General features: G+C 37.0%; 2 pseudogenes; both read left to right on the forward strand.

The window, feature by feature from the left end:
- On the forward strand, positions 9634-10220 carry Gm5492 (predicted gene 5492; annotated as a pseudogene).
- Positions 10227-11453, forward strand: Gm52311 (annotated as a pseudogene).
- Positions 11454-18660: the final 7207 nt, after the last annotated feature.

Below are 18660 nucleotides of genomic sequence, written 5' to 3' on the forward strand. Positions count from 1 at the left end.
AAGGGTACCTTTAGTGTTTAAAGGTACCATTAAAACTCACTAAATCTCATTTCTTATTTTTCTTATTCACTTTACATTCCCATCACTGACCCCTCTTAGTCACCTCCTCCTACTATCTTTCCCCAATCCATCCTGCCATTCTCTGAGTGTTTATCAACCCCCGACTTATCCCCTGACACAAAAAAAAAAAAATCTTTGTGAGGCTACGGGCATCATCTCCAACTGAAGGCATACAAGGCAGCTCAACTAGAAGAACATAATCCACATACAGGTGACAGCTTTTTGGATAGCCCCCACAACAGTTGTTTGGGACCCACATGAATACCAAACTACACATCTGCTACATATGTGCAAGGAGGCCTTGTCTAGTCAATGTATGTTCTTTAGTTGGTGATTCAATCTCTGAGAGCCCCAGGGGTCCAGGTTATTTGATTCTGTTGGTCTTCCTCTGTAATTCCTATCCCCTTTGTGACCCACAAATCTTTCCTCCTATTCTTCCAGTTCAGAAGTTTCATCTACTATTTGGCTGTGGGTTTATGTACCTGTCTAAGTCAGCTGCTGGGTAGAGCTCTCAGAGGATAAATTGTTCCTGTCAGCAAGCATAACAGAGTATCATTAATGGTGTTAGGGATTAGTGCTTGCCCAGTGAGGTATCAATCAGGTCTGGTTACTGGTTGGCCCTTCCCACAATCTCTGCTCCATCCTTCTTCCTGCATTTCCTGGAGACTGCATAAACTTTTGAGTTGAAAGTTTTATGATTGGGTTGGTGTTCCTATTGCTCCACTGGGGTTCCTTTGGTTTCCATATCCCCAATGCTGTGAGTCACAGTTAAGGAGACCCGAGACCCCCACTGATTATTGTGTGCCTCCCTTATCCCAAGTCTCTGTCTCTTCCTCAAGATGTCGTCTACCTCCCCAGCCCTGTCATGTAAATATTTACATTTATTCTCATGGTCATCTGGCTATCCCTCCTGTCCCTCCTGACATGTGATCCTGAGCTCTCCACTCCCCTTTATATCCCTTCTCCCATCTAGTCCCGATTCTCCATCTGCTTCATGACTATTTTATTCCCTCTTATAAGTGAGATCCAAACATCGAATCTTGTACCTTCATTCTTGTTTAGCTTCTTTTGAGTCTTTGGAGTGTCACATGGATATACTTTATCTTATTGCTAATATCCACTTAAAAGTGAGTACATACCATGCATGTCCTTTTAGAATTGGGTTACCTCACTCAGGATGATAGTCTTAATATCCATCCATTTGTGTGTAAAATACATGAATTCTTTGTTATCAACAGCTGAGTAGTATTCCATTGATTAAATATATCACATTTTATTTATACATTCTTCATTCGAAGGATGCCTAGGCTGTTTCCAGATTCTGGCTATTAAAAATAAAGACTGAGCATGGGGTACCCAATGGAGGAGTTAGAGAAAAGAATGAAGAAGCTGAAGGGGTTTTCAATCCCATAGGAAGAGCAACAATATCAACCAACCAGACCCTCCAGAACTCCCAGGGACTAAACTACCAGCCAAAGAATATGCATGGAACAACCCATAGCTCCAGAAGCATATGTAGCAGATGAAGAGCCTTTTCAGGCATCACTAGGAGTAGTGGCCCTTGGTGCTTTGAAGGCTTGATACCCCAGTGTAGGAGAATGCTAGGGCAGTGAGGTGGGAGTGGGTGAGTGGGTGGGAGAGCACCCTCATAGAAGCAGGGGGAGGAGGTAGGGGTAGGGGCTTTCCAGAGAGGAAACTGGGAAAGTAGATAATATTTGAAATGTACATAAATAAAACATCCAATAAAAAAATAAAGCTGCCATGAATGTATATGAGCAAGAACCTTTGTGGGATGGTGGAGCATGTAAATGCCAAGGTGTGGTATAGCTGTGTCTTGAGGCAAAAATATTCCCAGCTTTCTGAGAAATGACCAAATTGATTTCCAAAATGGTTGTACAGGTTTAAATTCCCACCAGCAATGGAGGAGTATTTCCCTGGTTCCACATCCTCACCAGCATGTGCTGTCTCATGAGTTTTTTATTTTAACCATTTAGAACTGTGTAAGATGGAATCTAAGAGTTGTTTTGATTTGCATTTGTTTTGATGACCAAGGACTCTGAACATTTCTTTAAGTGCTTCTGTGCCATTTGAGAATCCTTTGTTGAGAATTGATGATGGTTTAGCTCTGTGACCCATTTTTTAATTGTGTTATTTGGGCTATTCATGTTTTATTTTGGGGGTTCTTTATAAATTTTTGATATTATCCCTTTATTAGATTTTGTGTTAGTGAAGATCATTTCCCAATCTGTGGGTTGATGTTTTGTCATATTGACAGTGTCCTTTGCCTTATAAAATCTTTGCAGTTTTTTGCCTTCTCATCAATCAACTGTTGATCATAAAGCTTGAGCTATTGGTGATCTGTTAATGAAATTATCTCCTGTACCAATGCATTCAATAGTATTTCCTACTTTCCCGTCTTTGAGATTTAGTGTATCAAATTTTATGTTGAGGTCTATGATTTACTTGGACTCAAGTTTTGTAACAAGTGCTAACTTTGGATGTATTTTTGTTCTTCTACATGTGCACATCTAGTTAGAACAGGACAATATGTTGAAGATGCTTTTCTTTTTTCTAGTGTTTGGTTTCGTGTTATTCATCTACAATCAAGTATCCATAGGAATATGAGTTTATTTCAGCATCTTTGACGTGATTCCATTGACCAACAAGTCTCTTTCTGTACCAATTCTATGCACTTCTTATTTTTATTGCTCTGTAGTGAAACATGATGTCAAGGATGATAATTCCTACCAAAGTTGTTTTTTGTGGTTGTTGTTGCTGTTGTTTTTCCTTATGAAGTTGAGAATTGCTCTTTCCAGTTCTATAAAAAACTGTGTTGGAATTCTGATGGGCATTGAACTGAATCCACAGATTGCTTTTGGTGAGATTGCCATTTTCACTATGTTAATTCTACCTCTCCATGAGCATGGGGGATCCTTCCATCTTCTGATATCTTCTTCAATTTCTTTCTTCAAGGACTTGAAGTTCTCATGATACATAAATTTTACTTGCCTAGTTAGAGATATAGAAATATTTTATGTTATTTGCAGCTGTTGTAATGGGTATTGTCTTCCTAAGTACTACCTAAGCCCATTTATGATTGGTATAAAGAGGACTACTGAATTCTTTGAGTTAATATGTATCCAACCACTTTGTGAACCTGTACATCAGCTATAGTCATTTCCTGGTAGAATTTCTGGAGTTGTCTATATATACTAACATATCATCTACAAATATCTATATTTAACTTTTTCTTTTCCAATTTATATCCCCTTAATCTCCTTTTGGTTTCTTATTGCTTGGTGTAGAACTTCTAATACTATATGGGATAGACAGGGAAAGGATGAGCAGACTTTTCTTGTCCCTGATTTTAGTGGAATTGCTTAAAGTTTCTCTCCATTAAGTTGATGTCGGCTATAGGCTTGCTGTATATTTCTTTGATTATGTTTAGGTATGTACCTTGTATCCCTTATTTATCTTATACTTTTAACTTGAAAGTGCATGTAATTTGGTCAAAGGTTTTTCCAGCATCTAATAAGATGATCGTTTGATTTTTATTCAGTTTGTTTACATGGTGGATTCAGTTCATGGATTTTCTTATATTATACCCACCCCTCCATTAATGGCATGAAGACTGCTTCATCATGATGGATGATGTTTTTAATGTGTTCCTGGATTAGGTTTGTCAGTATTTCATTGGCTGTTTTTGCATCAATATTCACTAGATAAATAGGTCTGAGGTTCTCTTTTATTGTTGAGTCTTTATGTTGTTTAGGTATAATGGTGACTCTGGCTTTATGAAATGATTTTGTCAGTGTTTCTTCTAATAGAATTTTATGGAATAGTTTGATGAGTATTGGTATTAGTTCTTTTTTGAAAAGCCCGGCAGAATTCTACCTGGAATTTTTTCTTTTTGGTTCAGAAATTTTTCATGACTGCTTCTATTCCTGTAGCGGATACAGGAAAGTATAAATAATTTGCTTTATCTCTATTTATCTTTGGTAGTAAATTTGCCCAGAAAATTGTTCATTTCATTATGATTTTTCAGTTTTGTGGAGTAAAGTTTCCACAAAAAATTTCTTTTAATTTCCTCAATTTCTGTTATGCCTCAATTTTAATTTTTTATTTTGTTTATTTGGATACTTTGATTACTTTGTCTATAGTTTGGTCTATCTTATTTATTTTTCTCAAAGAACCAAATCTTTGTTTTCTTGATTCTTAGTATTATTTTCTTTGTTTCTAACTGATTAATTTCATCCCCGACTTTGATTATTTCTGACCTTCTACTCATCTTTGGTGTTTGCTTTTTCTCCTCCTCCTCCTCCTCTTCCTCCTCCTCCTCTTCCTTCTTCTCTTCCTCCTCTTCCTCCTCCTCCTCTTCCTTCTTCTCTTCCTCCTCTTCCTCCTCCTCCTCTTCCTCCTACCCCTCCTTCTTCTCCTCTTATCCTTCTCTTCCCCCTTCTCCTCTTCCTCCTCCTCCTTCTTCTTGACCTTTCAGGTGTACTTTTAAATTCTTGGCTGAGAGTTTACTTTTTTATTGATTCATTAATGCTTCAAACTTTCTTCTTATCACAGCTTGCATTATGTCCCATAAATTTCGCTGCTGTACTTTCATTTACATTGAATTTTATTACTTTCCTTAGCTAGATCTTTAAGCAGAGGGAAGTTCAATTTCTGTGAGTGTGCAGGCTTTCTGATATTTATATTTTTGAAGTCCAGCTTTCATTTATGGTGTTCTGATCATATACAAGTAGTTATTTCAGTTTTCTTGTATCTGTTGAGGTTTGCTTCCTATGGTCAGTTTTGAAGAAGGGTACATGAAGTGCTAAGAAGAAGGCATATTCTTTTGTGTGTCGGTAAAATATTCTATAGATGTCTATTAGGGCCAATTGATTAATAATGACTGTTGGTTTCATTGTTTCTCTGCTTAGTTTTTATCTGAATGACCTACCAATTGGTGAGTGTGGACTGTTAAAGTCTCCCACTCTTAAAGTGTTGGGGACAGTGTATAATTTAAGTGTTAGAAAAGTTTCTTTTACAAATGTGGGTCCCCTTGTGCTTGAGGCATAGATGTGGAGAATTAAGATATCATCATGGAATATTTTTTCTGTGATGAGTATGAAGAGTCCTTCTCTCTCTCTTGATTAGTATTTGTGGAAAGTCTATGTTTTTGAATGGCAATCCCAGCTTGCTTCTTGGGTCTGTTTGCTTGGAAATTTTTGTTCCAGATATTTATGCTGATGGAATGTCTATCGTCACTGCTGTGGGGTTTCTTGTATGAAGCAAAATAATCGACCCAGTTTTTGCAACCATTCTCTTACCCAATGGCTTTTTGTTAGATAATTGAGTCCATTTAGGTTGAGAGATAGTAATGACCAGTTATTGTTATTTGCTATTATTTTGATGTTGTTGTTGCTGGTGGTGGTGGTGGTGGTAGTGGATGGTGGTGGTGGTGGTGGTGGTGGTGGTGGTGGTGGTGGTGTGCGCACATGCATCCCTTGATTTTGCTGGTATGGAAATACATATTTCCTATGTTTTCTTGGATGTAGTTATCCTACTTCTGTTGAGGTTCTTCTGCTATTATCTGTAGGGCTGGATGTGTGGATAGATATTGTTTGAATTCAGATTTAATTCTAAATATATTGTTTTCTCCATTTTTTAGAGGTTGGAAACTCCCAGGACCTTTTAACTTTGAGAGTCTGTTGAGAAGTCAAGTGTAATTCTGATATGTCTGCCTTTGTCTGTTATTTGCCTTTTTTGCTTGCTGCTGCTAATATTCTTTCTTTATTCTGTACATTTTTTACTTTATTTATTAAGTGGTAGGAGTATTTTTTTCTTGTCAAATCTAATTGGTGTTCTATATATTTCTTGTATGTTTATAGGTATCTCTTTCTTTAGGTTGGGAGAGTTGTCTTCTATGATTTTGTTGAAAATATTTTCTGAACCTTGGAGCTAGGACTCTTCGCCTTCTTCTATTCCTATTATTCGAAGGTTTATGTCTTTTATGGTATATCAGACTTCCTGGATATTTTCTGTCAAGATGCTTTATTTGCATTAACATTTTGTTTGACTGATATATCAATTTCTTTTATTATATCATCTGTCGCATCCACCCCGACCAGCAGGAAAGACGCAACACCACATTGTCCTTCTTCAAGCAGGTTTATTCAGGAACACTACACATTGCAATGTAGGAACAGGAATCCCCTGAACAACCCCGGAGCATGCCTTAAATACCCTACTGTCTCCTCCCAATCACCCCAGTCACGTAACGGCAGTCCATTGGTTCACAACAAGTGATGACACTTCAGGCGAGCTGACGAAGCATGGCATCTGTGCAGTGCATGCAGCTGGGATGTGGCTAAGTCTGAGGTAGTGAGGAAGTCAGGCGCAGGTCATAAGACCTGGCAGCTGTCCCGGGTGCCATCTTGGGGCGGCGGCTGCACCCGCTCCTCACATCTCCTCATTATTTATTATTTAGGCAGAGAGAATGCCTGTCTTAGGTTGTCCCCTGCGATAATGCTCCTTACCTGTCATCGGGAGGACAGACAGCAGTGGATCTGGTCCCTGTCTTAGGTTGGTAACACCTCCAGGGAGTCTTACCAGTCATTGACTACTTCTCTAGCATGCCAAGCCACACTTGAGAAGATTGTCCCAGGTCTAGTGCTGCAAAAGCCTGAATCAACAGTGCCTGTGCACGGGTATGCCTTTTTTTGCATATGGCAAATGCACCACAGGGCCATTACTCCTGTGGCAATGCAGATGAATGCCAGCCCTCCTATGCCAGCCCATTCCTTGAGGTGCAATATTGCTGTGACTATGGCAGCGGTAATCTCAAAATCTCTTTTAGGTCTAAACAGTGTCATCACAGATGGAGCTTGCACTGGCCAGGGTACAAATCTAGGCATAGGGGTTATCACAGCCAAGGAACATACAGATGAATTCCAATACATACTATAAAAGCAATTACCACTACAACGTTTCTCAGAGCCAAAACACTCACAGAATTTTCAAACAAATCAAACCCGTTCCAATAACAACTAGCATTTTCCCAAGCCCCTCCCATCAGTATACTTAGAGGTGACAAATCAGTACAGTTTCCATTTACCCTACATAACAACCATACATTAAAAGGATTATTAGCCCTTCGCTGTGCTGGGCTTTGATATGTCCAATTATAACCTGTGAATGTTTGATATTTTTGGAGTACATGTTTTTGAAGTAAAACATAATGATGCCTTGGGTTTCCTCAGTGTATATGGTTATCCTGTCTTTTAAATTTCTGATTTTGATAACTTGGATATAGATCTTAGAAGGAAAAAGGTGTTAGAAGGAAATAGGTGTTAGAAGGAAATAGTTCTTAGAAGAAGAAACTTTCTTTATCTTGGACATCTAGGATAAAGAACTATGACATAAAAATTGCTAATATAGGACATTCAGTTTATGTTTATTTTTCCACAAATACAAGAAAACAAATCAATTCAGGTTTACTTAGATATTCTTACTTTCATGATAACTTCTTGTCACTTAAATTATCATACTGCTTTTCATAACATGGCCACATATTAGGGTTGTAGCAAATTTAATGATCTAGAACTGTTTTCTGGGTACATGTAGCACAAACATACACTTTTCTCTAGAGAGTCAACCAAGGAGAAAATAATGACTATACAAAAGTCAAACTTTGTGAACTAGAGAGTTTGTTGTGGTTACTTAGAAATGAAGGAAAAATGGATTACAAGAACACAAATGCACCTGCATCACTAAAAATCTGTAAAGAGCATGTGTAGTGATTCATGAAATCTGCATACATTTTGTGGGCCTTGTCATCTTAATGGATCAGACAGATATTTTTAGGTAGTTCTGACACCTCTATTCTCCCTATTTTTTCATTACTTTTTCTATAACTTTTGATATTGTCTTGTTTCTTTCAGGAATTACTTGATAATTGTGAGTTGTTTACTTACTGAGCTGCATGCTTCTTTCTGCTCTATTCTGAGGCAATGTTTCCATTTATGAGCCTCCTTCACAATGGAAAAATTCAAACAAAACATACCAGTTCATGTTATTTTTTATCTTATGGTTGCCACATAATAGATAGTACAGTCCTTACTTCACATGCTAGAAGTTCTGCATTAACTCTGTGTAATGATTTACAACTCAATACCTGTATTATGATGTGCAGATATTAGAACCAGAAATATAAATCCAGTTTTGGCTTATATGTGGCACAAGTTTGGAAGAGATAACATGAGAAAGGGAGGGAGAGAGAGAGAGAGAGAGAGAGAGAGAGAGAGAGAGAGAGAGAGAGAAAGAGGGACAAAGAGGGACAGAGACAAAGACAGAGACAGACAGAGGTAGAGAGAGACACAGAGAGAGACACAGAGACACAGAAACAGAGTGTAGAAAAACCAGAGATGGAGCAAGGGAGGGATAAGGAAGAGAGAAAACATGGAAAATGAACACAATCCAAATATTTTCATGATTTTTTCCCATACTAGTTCTAGCATTTTGCTGGAATCTCAGTAAAACTAGGAAACTGGTGAAGCATATGCACTCAGTTTATAGCCACAGAGATCTCTATAACTTTTTTGTGTGAAAAAACACTCATATTATTTTCCTAAGAACTATTATAATTATTGGACACAGAATTTTACCTGAAAGGCAACTCTCCTATTGTTAGTTGTATCTAATATTTCATTCTTAGTAATCATTTTGTTATGTATTTTACTGAATTTCTATGCTAGACACCCAGATATCTGAACACCAAAATTGAGAAGACTGACATCTTGTGCCCTACATAAGGTCAAACAGGAAATCTTTCTCTATTTCTCTATTTGCCACAAAGACTCTAATGACAACACACTTATAAGCTTCTGGAAATATTTTTAAAAATCTATAGTCATTTTCACATGATTGGTTTTCATTGCTTTTCTCTCACCTAACACTTCTTGCAAGAAATGTAAATCTCAGGTACTCAACCAGAAGCCATAAACTAGTCAAATGGATTATATTTCGTGTTCTGGAAAATTAAGTAGAACAATAGTAAAAATTGTGTTTGAGTAACACCTGTAACAGTTTTCTTAAATCCTGAGCAGTAATGGCTAAAGTCCAGTCCTTGTGATTATTATGACTGACTAGTTTTTTTGATAGAATATTGTGATTGCAAGAAAACTTATGTTCCCTTGAAGCAGCTCTGGTGTCATTGTTGATCTCTCATCTGTCGGGCACATTTAAAATTTTGAGATTATATGCAACTTTTAAAAATAACTTTATTTTTTGGCAAACAGTTCCATGTATTGAAAGTGTTATCCACCCATGCTTCAGTTCCAAAAATAATGACTCTAAAACTTAAATAAACAAATGTGTAGGCAACAAGTGTTGGCTCATTCCCTGACTGACTTGTACCTTAATTAAACAGATTTACTATATTCTATAAGGAAACCATGGTTTGCTATATCTTCCCAGTTTCATGCTTCTGTTTCCTCAGAATTTTGAAAAACTGTCCCAGGCCTGACTTTCAGAATGCTATCCTCTGTACTGAATAATTATTGGACACGCAAAAGTTTACCTGAAGGAGCCGGGGACTGGGCAGGAACCCGGATCGTCAAGTAAGGCAGGCGGGTTGAAGCTTCGGGGAACAGCCACTGCCATGATCCTGCTGGAGGTGAACAACCGCATTATTGAGGAGAAGCTCGCACTCAAGTTCGAGAACGTGTCCGCTGGAAACAAACCAGAAGCTGTAGAAGTAACATTTGCAGATTTTGATGGTGTCCTTTATCATATTTCAAGTCCTAATGGAGACAAAACAAAAGTGATGGTCAGTATTTCCTTGAAATTCTACAAGGAACTTCAGGCACATGGAGCTGATGAGTTATTAAAGAGAGTATATGGGAGTTTCTTGGTAAGTCCAGAACCAGGATATAATGTTTCTTTGCTATATGACTTGGAAAATCTACCTGCATCCAAGAATTCTATTGTGCATCAGGCTGGCATGTTGAAGCGAAATTGTTTTGCCTCTATGTTTGAGAAATACTTCCAATTCCAAGAAGAGGGCAAAGAAGGAGAGAACATAGCAGTTATCCATTATAGGGATGATGAGACCATGTATGTGGAATCTCAGAAAGACAGAGTCACAGTAGTCTTCAGCACAGTTTTTAAAGTTCAGTCTTGCTGCACATCAAAAAACTCATACAATAGAGAAACCTTATATATGTAGTGAATGTGGAAAAGGCTTTATTGAGAAGAGACATCTTCTTGGACATCATAGAACTCATACTGGTGAGAAACCCTTCATCTGCAGTAAGTGTGGGAAGGGCTTCACATTAAAGAATAGTCTTGTTACATCAGCGGATACATTCTGAAGAGAAACCCTTTGTATGCACTAATTGTCAAAAGAAATTTGTCATGAAGAGTGATCTAATTGCACATCATCAAACTCACACTGGAGAAAAACCATATACATGCAGTGAGTGTGGGAAAGGTTTTGCTTTGAATAGCCACCTAGTTGTGCACCAGCAAACTCACACAGGAGAAAAACCCTATGTATGTAATGAATGTGGAAAAGGTTTTCCAACACAGGTACAGCTGATAATACATCAACAAACCCATACAGAAGATAAACCATATATTTGCAGTGAGTGTGGAAAAGGCTTTGCCTTAAAGAACCGCCTCATTGTACATCAGAGAAGTCACACAGGAGAGAAACCATATTTATGTAATGAATGTGGAAAACAGTTCCCAACAAAGATACGGCTGATAATACATCAATGGACTCATACTGGAGAAAAACCTTATAAATGCAACCAATGTGGGAAGGGCTTTCCTGAGAAGAGTCAACTAAATGGACATCAGCGTACTCACACAGGAGAGAAGCCTTATGTATGCAGTGAGTGTGGTAAAGGCTTAAGTGAGAAAAAAAAATGCTCATTGCACATCAGTGAGCTCATAGTGGTGAAAAAACCTTATATATGTAATGAATGTGGGAAGAGCTTCACCATGAAAAGTATACTAAGTATACATCCGCAAACTCATATTGGGGAAAAGCCATATAAATGTAATGACTGTGGCAAAATCTTTGAGAAAAAGACATGGCTCATAGTACATCAGAGATTGCATTAGGAAAGACTTCCTTTGAATGTTCTGAATGTGGAAAATGCTTCTTGCACAAAAATGATCTCATTACCCATCAGCGAACTCACACAGGAGAGAAACCATATGAGTGCCGTGAGTGTGAGAAAGCCTTTACTACAAAGTCTTGGCTCAATGCTCATCAAAGAAAACATACAGGAGAGAAGCCTTATGGATGTAGTGATTGTGGGAAAGCCTATGCACACTTATCAACCCTTGTTAAGCATAAGAGAATTCACAGTCAACAAACCTCTTATTGTCTATAATTGAATTTTAGTATCTGCAAAGAATATCAATGAGAATAAAATTTATATTGGTATATCTAAAGATAAATTACCTATATTTTATGTCAAAGGGAATTGTAAGATGACTAATTTAATGATTTATTATTGAGAGAGAGTTTCAAAACATTATATAATGTAAAAAGTATATGCTGAGAAAGTCACATGAATGTGACAGATAAAAGTATCAGTAGTAACATAGGCACTAGTAAATGATCATAAATCTTGGAATACCTTTTCCATTGATAAAGTATAGATTTAGAATTCACACTAAAGCAATACCTTTGTGTATCAGACCTTTCAATAATATATTGGATCGTCATTTATCAGGACTCTATCAGTACTTAGGACACTGGAGGATATAGCTTAGTGCTACTGCACTTAACCAGTATGTAAGATGTTCTAAGTTCAATACTTGATAGTTGAAAACAAGAAACACATAATTTATAAAGATATTTAACGTGGGTAACTTTTATTACAATATTGGAGATATTACTGAAGTAATGGAGCCTTGAGAAAAGTGACAAATAGAATATCTTCAAGAGATAAGTGGGCAGAGATATGTCTCAGTGGTTAAGACCCCTTGCTATATTAAAAACAAAACAAAACCTTAACCTGATGTGCATTTAGGAACATGATACAGTGAATGATATTTCTGGTTGTCTTGTCATAGATTTGGTAAATTTTAACCTAGTAAAGTTACTTCCATCAGAGGTTTAAGTTTAAAAACTTATAGTGTAGGAGAGATGTTTGCATATACAATCTTAGTAACTTGTTATCTGGGATTCTAATATATTTCAAAATGCTTAAAATATATTAAAATAATATAAAAAACTTGAACATATTTGCCACTTTGTGGGTAACATCCAGTTTAGGCAGTTAATATAAACATAATTATAAATTCACCTTCTGTTTTGAGGTATGTTTTGATTCGGAGTTTTATGAAAATAAGTGCCTAAATGCTCATTATCTCACAAAGATATGTAATCATAGTTAATTTATGAGGCATAGGAAAATGAAATTATTACACGATTGAAAGTAAATTGCTAAAGGACAATTGGGCCATTTCCTTATTTTTGCTACTGCAAATAAACGAACAATGAATGTTCTTATACAAAACTTCTGTACTATCTTATTGTTTTCAGTTTTCAAAGTAATTATTAGAAAGTGTGTTGAAAGAAGCTCAGGAAAAGGGCAATCCTGTAGGAGGACCAGCCATCTCACTTAATCTGGACCCCCTAGATCTCTCAAACACTGGACCACCAAACACGCAGCACACACCAGCTTATATGAGGCTCCCAACACACATACAGTAGAGGACTTTTGAGTCTGTGTTCATTCAGAGATGATGTTCCTAACTGTCAAGAGACTGGAGGCCCCAGGGAATTTAGAGTTAAGGTTGGGTAGGGTGTGGGGACGTGCACATGGAGACTGGAGTGGAGAGGAGGTATGGGATGTGGAAGAGTCAGAGGGTGGATAGCGGGGAGGGAATAAAATATAGAGTGTAAAAAAAAAGAAAAAAGAAAACAAAGCCAAAAAATGAACTAATAAAAACACTGTAACACTTTGCAAGAAAGAAAGAAAGAAAGAAAGAAAGAAAGAAAGAAAGAAAGAAAGAAAGAAAGGAAGGAAGGAAGGAAGGAAGGAAGGAAGGAAGGAAGGAAGAAAGGAAGAAAGGAAGAAAGGAAGAAAGGAAGAAAGGAAGAAAGGAAGAAAGGAAGAAAGGAAGAAAGGAAGAAAGGAAGAAAGGAAGAAAGGAAGAAAGGAAGAAAGGAAGAAAGGAAGAAAGGAAGAAAAAAAGTGGTTAGTACTTTTTAGTAAGTGTATCCTAAATTGAGAATCAAAGCAGCTTTCTAATCTCCAATGTATGTTCCATTTCCAATATTCAACAGCAATTCATGAAAATCTCAGTATATCCAAATTTGCACATACTACTGTCAGTACATTATGTGTGTAACAGTGCTTATTACCATCTAAGTATTTTCCAGAAAGTGCTTACTTAGATATGTTCATTTCTCAGTTGGAATGTTTGTGCCTTACTATAAGATTTATTGAGTACTTTATATATGCTGGATTTGACATTTTTAACATATTTCCCCTACATATAGCTTATTTTTATCTTGTAAGAAAACGTGAAAATTATGAAGTTCAATGTACCACTGTTTTTTCTTTATATGATTGTGATTTTTGAGTCATATATATTTCTTGTCTGATCTCTATTAACAGTTTCTCCTAGAAAACTTGAAAGGATACCTTTTCATTTTAGGCCATGTAGTACAGGCTCTTATTCCATCTTACTTGAGAGGCTGAGACTAGAGTACCACAAGTTATTTCTTGGAGGACACAATCTACTGTTTCTATTATTACAGATTTTAAGGTTAATTTTATTATTATAATTATTATTAAAATTGTCATTAAATCTTAAGACAATTCTATATTATTCCCACAGCATAGTTTGATTATATTCTGTTTTCCTTCAAGTCCTATTCCCAACTTCATGATCTCTATCTTTCTCAACAAATAAAAACAAAAACAAAAAACACAAATACAAATATTAAAAAAATAAAACACTAAAAACAACCACAGACATAGAAACAGAAAACAGAAACCTGCCATTGATAGGGGATCTTAGTCTAGAATGTGCATTTTTAACACAAGAGACTGGGGACCAAAAAAAGCATTTAAGAAGTTCTAAGGATGCAGACTATCCCCAATGCTGACTGTTAGTGGCTATTGTATGCACAGATATTATACAATCAGTAAACCATGTTTACCAGAAAGTGGAATATTTTGCTTAATAGATCATCAGGGAGACTAACGACAAGGATTATTGATAAAGCACATAGAAGCATAAAACTCTTGGTCTTAAAAATTATCAGTGTCATCACCTTGATGTGAAAACATCATTAGTACAGATAATGTCCCTCTATTATTAGTGTGTCAAGAGGGAGAATGCTGAGAGGCAAAGCACAAGTTCCTAACAAGTGAGGAAGAAGAAGAAGAAGAAGAAGAAGAAGAAGAAGAAGAAGAAGAAGAAGAAGAAGAAGAAGAAGAAGGAGGAGGAGGAGGAGGAGGAGGAGGAGGAGGAGGAGGAGGAGGAGGAGGAGGAGGAGGAGGAGGAGGAGGAGAAGAAGAAGAAGAAGAAGAAGAAGAAGAAGAAGAAGAAGAAGAAGAAGAAGAAGAAGAAGAAGAAGAAGAAGAAGAAGAAGAAGAAGAAGAAGAAGAAGAAGAAGGTGGAAAAAGAAAGCTTTTGTTGTCCAACTACTCATCATGAGGCCCTGCTGCTCGGGAGTAGTTGACATATTCAGTGTAACTCCATTGAAAAGCAACAAAAACAAACACTGATTTTTCCTCTCCAAACAAATCGATTAAAACTACCTTCATTGTTCTATATGGGACTTCGTGGACTTTTCTCTGTGCTGAGAGTTTGTCCAGCTTAAATTTGGACAGTTTTGTCTGGTTTTCACAAATTGTTGTGAGATCACATTTGCATCAGCACTTTTGTGTCTTGAAGCTGCTATTTTGTTAGACTAGCCCTCCTGTGACTCTTAATATATTTCAACCACCATTTCAATCTCATGCAGAGGTCCATGAGTTTTGACAGGAGAGATGTGAAAAATATCATTTCAGGCAGAGTGCTTCAAGGTCTCAGTGTCTGTATACTGTCCAGTTGTGGGTCTCTGTGTTAATTGATATCTACGTCACAAAGAAACATTTTTGATGAATGTTAAGCATTGCACTAATATATGGATAATATGCTATTTGAAGACATTTCTATTGAGATATACATTTATCTGAGTAATAGCATTGTTTTCTTTCCTAGGCACATGACCTATTTAACATCAGGTTCTTGGTTTTCTTTAACAGTTTAAGGTTCATGTAAGGAGGGTTATTGTCTCCTTCATTATATGGTAATTAGACTTAAATTATATGTGGGGGTGTATATTTAAGTGGAATTACCATATAATGAAGATATATATATATATATATATATATATATATATATATGATCTACAGTAGCAGGTTTCCATATGGCTTTTCAACGGGTCTTCAGTGTTAGCTATACCATCTCATATTCCCTTATTTACCCTGTCCTCCCACTTTCTCCCCATCTAACCCTCTTATTCTAATTTCTTCTTTATCCATTTATAACACTATAATCCAATTCTACTTCCTTCAACAGTCCTCCTCACTTCCACCCATTCCTTTATAGTCTACATTGCAGATATTCTAAATAAAACACACTTCTTTACAGTAAGACAAAATATTTATTAATTTATTCATTCATTCACTTTATATTCTGATCGACAACACAGTCTCCTTCCAATTCCACCATTACAAATGCCTTTCCTCATTAATCTCCACTTGTCCCCAGAGAAGGGGAAGCCCCCCCCCCCACTTTGGGTACTTTCCAAGAATCCAGCCCTTCAAAGGATAATAAAGGCAAAACATCAACACAAAGATGGAAACTACCCCCTTGAAAAAGCAAGAAAGTAAGCATTCAACAAACCTAAAGGAAGACAGCCATAAGAACAGAATCCCAACTTTAACAACAAAAATAACAGGAAGCAACAATCACTTTTCTTTAATTTCTCTTAACATCAATGAACTCAATTTCCCAATAAAAAGACATAGATGGATAGACTAACTACACAAACAGGATCCAATATTTTGCTGCTTACAGGAAACCTACCTCAGGGACAAAGACAGACACTACCTCAGAGTAAAAGGCTGGAAAATAATTTTCCAAGCAAATGGTCCAAAGAAACAAGCTGGAGTAGGCCATTCTAATATCGAATAAAATTGACTTCCAACCCAAATTTATCAAAAAAGACAAGGAGGGGCACTTCATACTCATCAAAGGTAAAATCTTCCAAGATGAACTCTCAATTCTGAATATCTGTGTTCCAAATGTAAGGGCAGCAACATTCATTAAAGAAATGTTAGTAAACCTCAAAACACACATTGCACCTCACACAATAATATTGGGAGACTTCAACAACCCACTCTCATGGGAAAATTTTCTTCTATGATTTTGTTGAGAATATTTAATGGTCCTTGGAGCTGGTACTCTTTACCTTCTTTTATTACTTAGCTTAGGTCTTTTCATGGTATCCCAGATTTCCTAGAATTTTTTGTCAGAAATTATTTAGCTTTAAGATTTTGTGTTAGGGACTTTTTGCACTTTGCATTTTCTTTGAACACTATATAAATTTCTTCTATTGTATCTTCTATGCCTGGGATTTCTTTTTCATCTCCTGTATTCTGTTGATAATGCTTGCATCTGTTTTTCCTATTCTCTTACCTTTTTCCATCTCCAGGATTTTATTTTTAGCTTGCGCTTTCTTTTTTTTTTTTTTTTTTTTATTTTTATTTTTTTTTTTTTTAGCTTGCGCTTTCTTTTATTGCTTTTATCTATACGTTGAAGTCTTTCACAGTTTTATTCACTTCGTTCACCTGTTTCATTGCATATTTAAGGGATTTATGTGTTTCATCTTTAAAGTCCTCTATTTTTTTATTGTATTTTTCTGTATTTCTTTATGGAATTCAGCCATTTCCTCTTTAAAGACCTATAGTATTGTGATGAGATTGTATTTAATTTCCTTGTGTTTCAGTTGTGTTAGGATATCGAGTGCTTGCTGTAGTGGGGTAGCTGTGCTTTGGAGGTTTCATATTGCCCTGGCTTTTGTTGATTATGTTGTTTCCAGAGCCTTTAGCCACCTGGATATTGTAGTACCTGGGTGTTCTTTTTGTAGTAGGTAACGGGAGTTGGTGAACCTCTATTGTTCTGGTATGGGAAGCCTCTGATGGATATCCTTTGGCTGTATGGTTCTGGATCTGCAATCCTGTATGGTTCAGGAGCCTTAGGTCTACTGAATGTGAGTAGAGAGATGACAGGAAAATGGAGGTCTTCCTAGATTACCAGGCTGCTCAGAGGAGCTTGGCTTGGCCCAGAGGGATCAGAGAGCAAGGAAGATGGTTAGGGAATGGGCAGCTGCCTGTCTGGTTTGGGAATCTGATGGAGGTATAGGAGAGACAATGGGAAAATTGAAATCCCCCCTGGGTTATCAGGCTGCTCAGGGCAGCTTGGCTTGGCCCATAGGGTCAAAGAGCAGGGAAGATGGGTGGAGGAAAGGCAGTTTACCTGTATAATTCAGCAGGTTTTTGGAAGTGGAGGAAAGGTAGTGGGAGAATTGATGTCCCTCTGGGATGGCAGGCTGCTTAGGGAAACTTAACTTGGTCCAGACAGCAAAGCATATGACATTTCCTTTATCCATTTCTCCATCTAGCTTGTTCCAAATTTCCAGCTATTATGAGTAGAGCAGAAAGAAACATGGTTGAGCAAATGATATTGTGGTAGGATTAAACATTTTTTTGAGTATATGCCCAAGAGTGGTATAGCTGACCTTGAGGTAGATCAATTTATATTTTTCTGAAGAACAGTCCTTGTATATTCCACTATGTCTAGAGAAGTTTGTAGTGCCACCAGAATTATGCAGGTGATGTACTTAATCATGCTTTTAGCCATACCCTTAGCCATTTTGACAGGTGGAAAAGGAATTCTTGAAGAATTAATTGAAAAAATGTCTTAATACCTGACAGAAGCTACTTGTATGTTGAAGTCAAACTCTACCAATTGGGATTTTTTGCTTTCCATCTTATTAATACTGATATTTGTAAGATGAAGCCAGAGACTGAAGGAGGTTATTCTATCACACACAACTAACAACTTGCTGTCAAAATTGTTAGGTTGTTTTTGTTGAGGCAAATTGAATAGTTTAGGCATTTGTTTCTTTTCCTTTTTAATTAGATATTTTCTTCATTTACATTTCAAATGCTATCCTGAAAGTCCCCTATATACTCTCCCTGCCCTGCTCCCCAATCCACTCACTCCCACTGCCTGGCCTTCTCATTCCCCTGTACTGGGGCATATGATCTTCACAAGACCAGGGCCTATCCTCCCATTGATGGCCAACTAGGCCATCCTCTGCTACATATGCAACTAGATACATAGTTCTGGGGGATACTGGTTAGTTCATATTGTTGATCCTCCTATAGGTGGCAGACTCCTTTAGCTCCTTGGGTACTTTCTCTAGCTTCTTCATTAGGGTCCCTATGTTCCATCCAATAGATGACTGTGAGCATCCACTTCTGTACTTGCCAGGCACTGGAATAGTCTCACAAGAGGTAG

The sequence above is a fragment of the Mus musculus genome, chromosome 17, assembly GCF_000001635.26.
Source record: "Mus musculus strain C57BL/6J chromosome 17, GRCm38.p6 C57BL/6J".
In the NCBI taxonomy this organism is placed as follows: domain Eukaryota; kingdom Metazoa; phylum Chordata; class Mammalia; order Rodentia; family Muridae; genus Mus; species Mus musculus.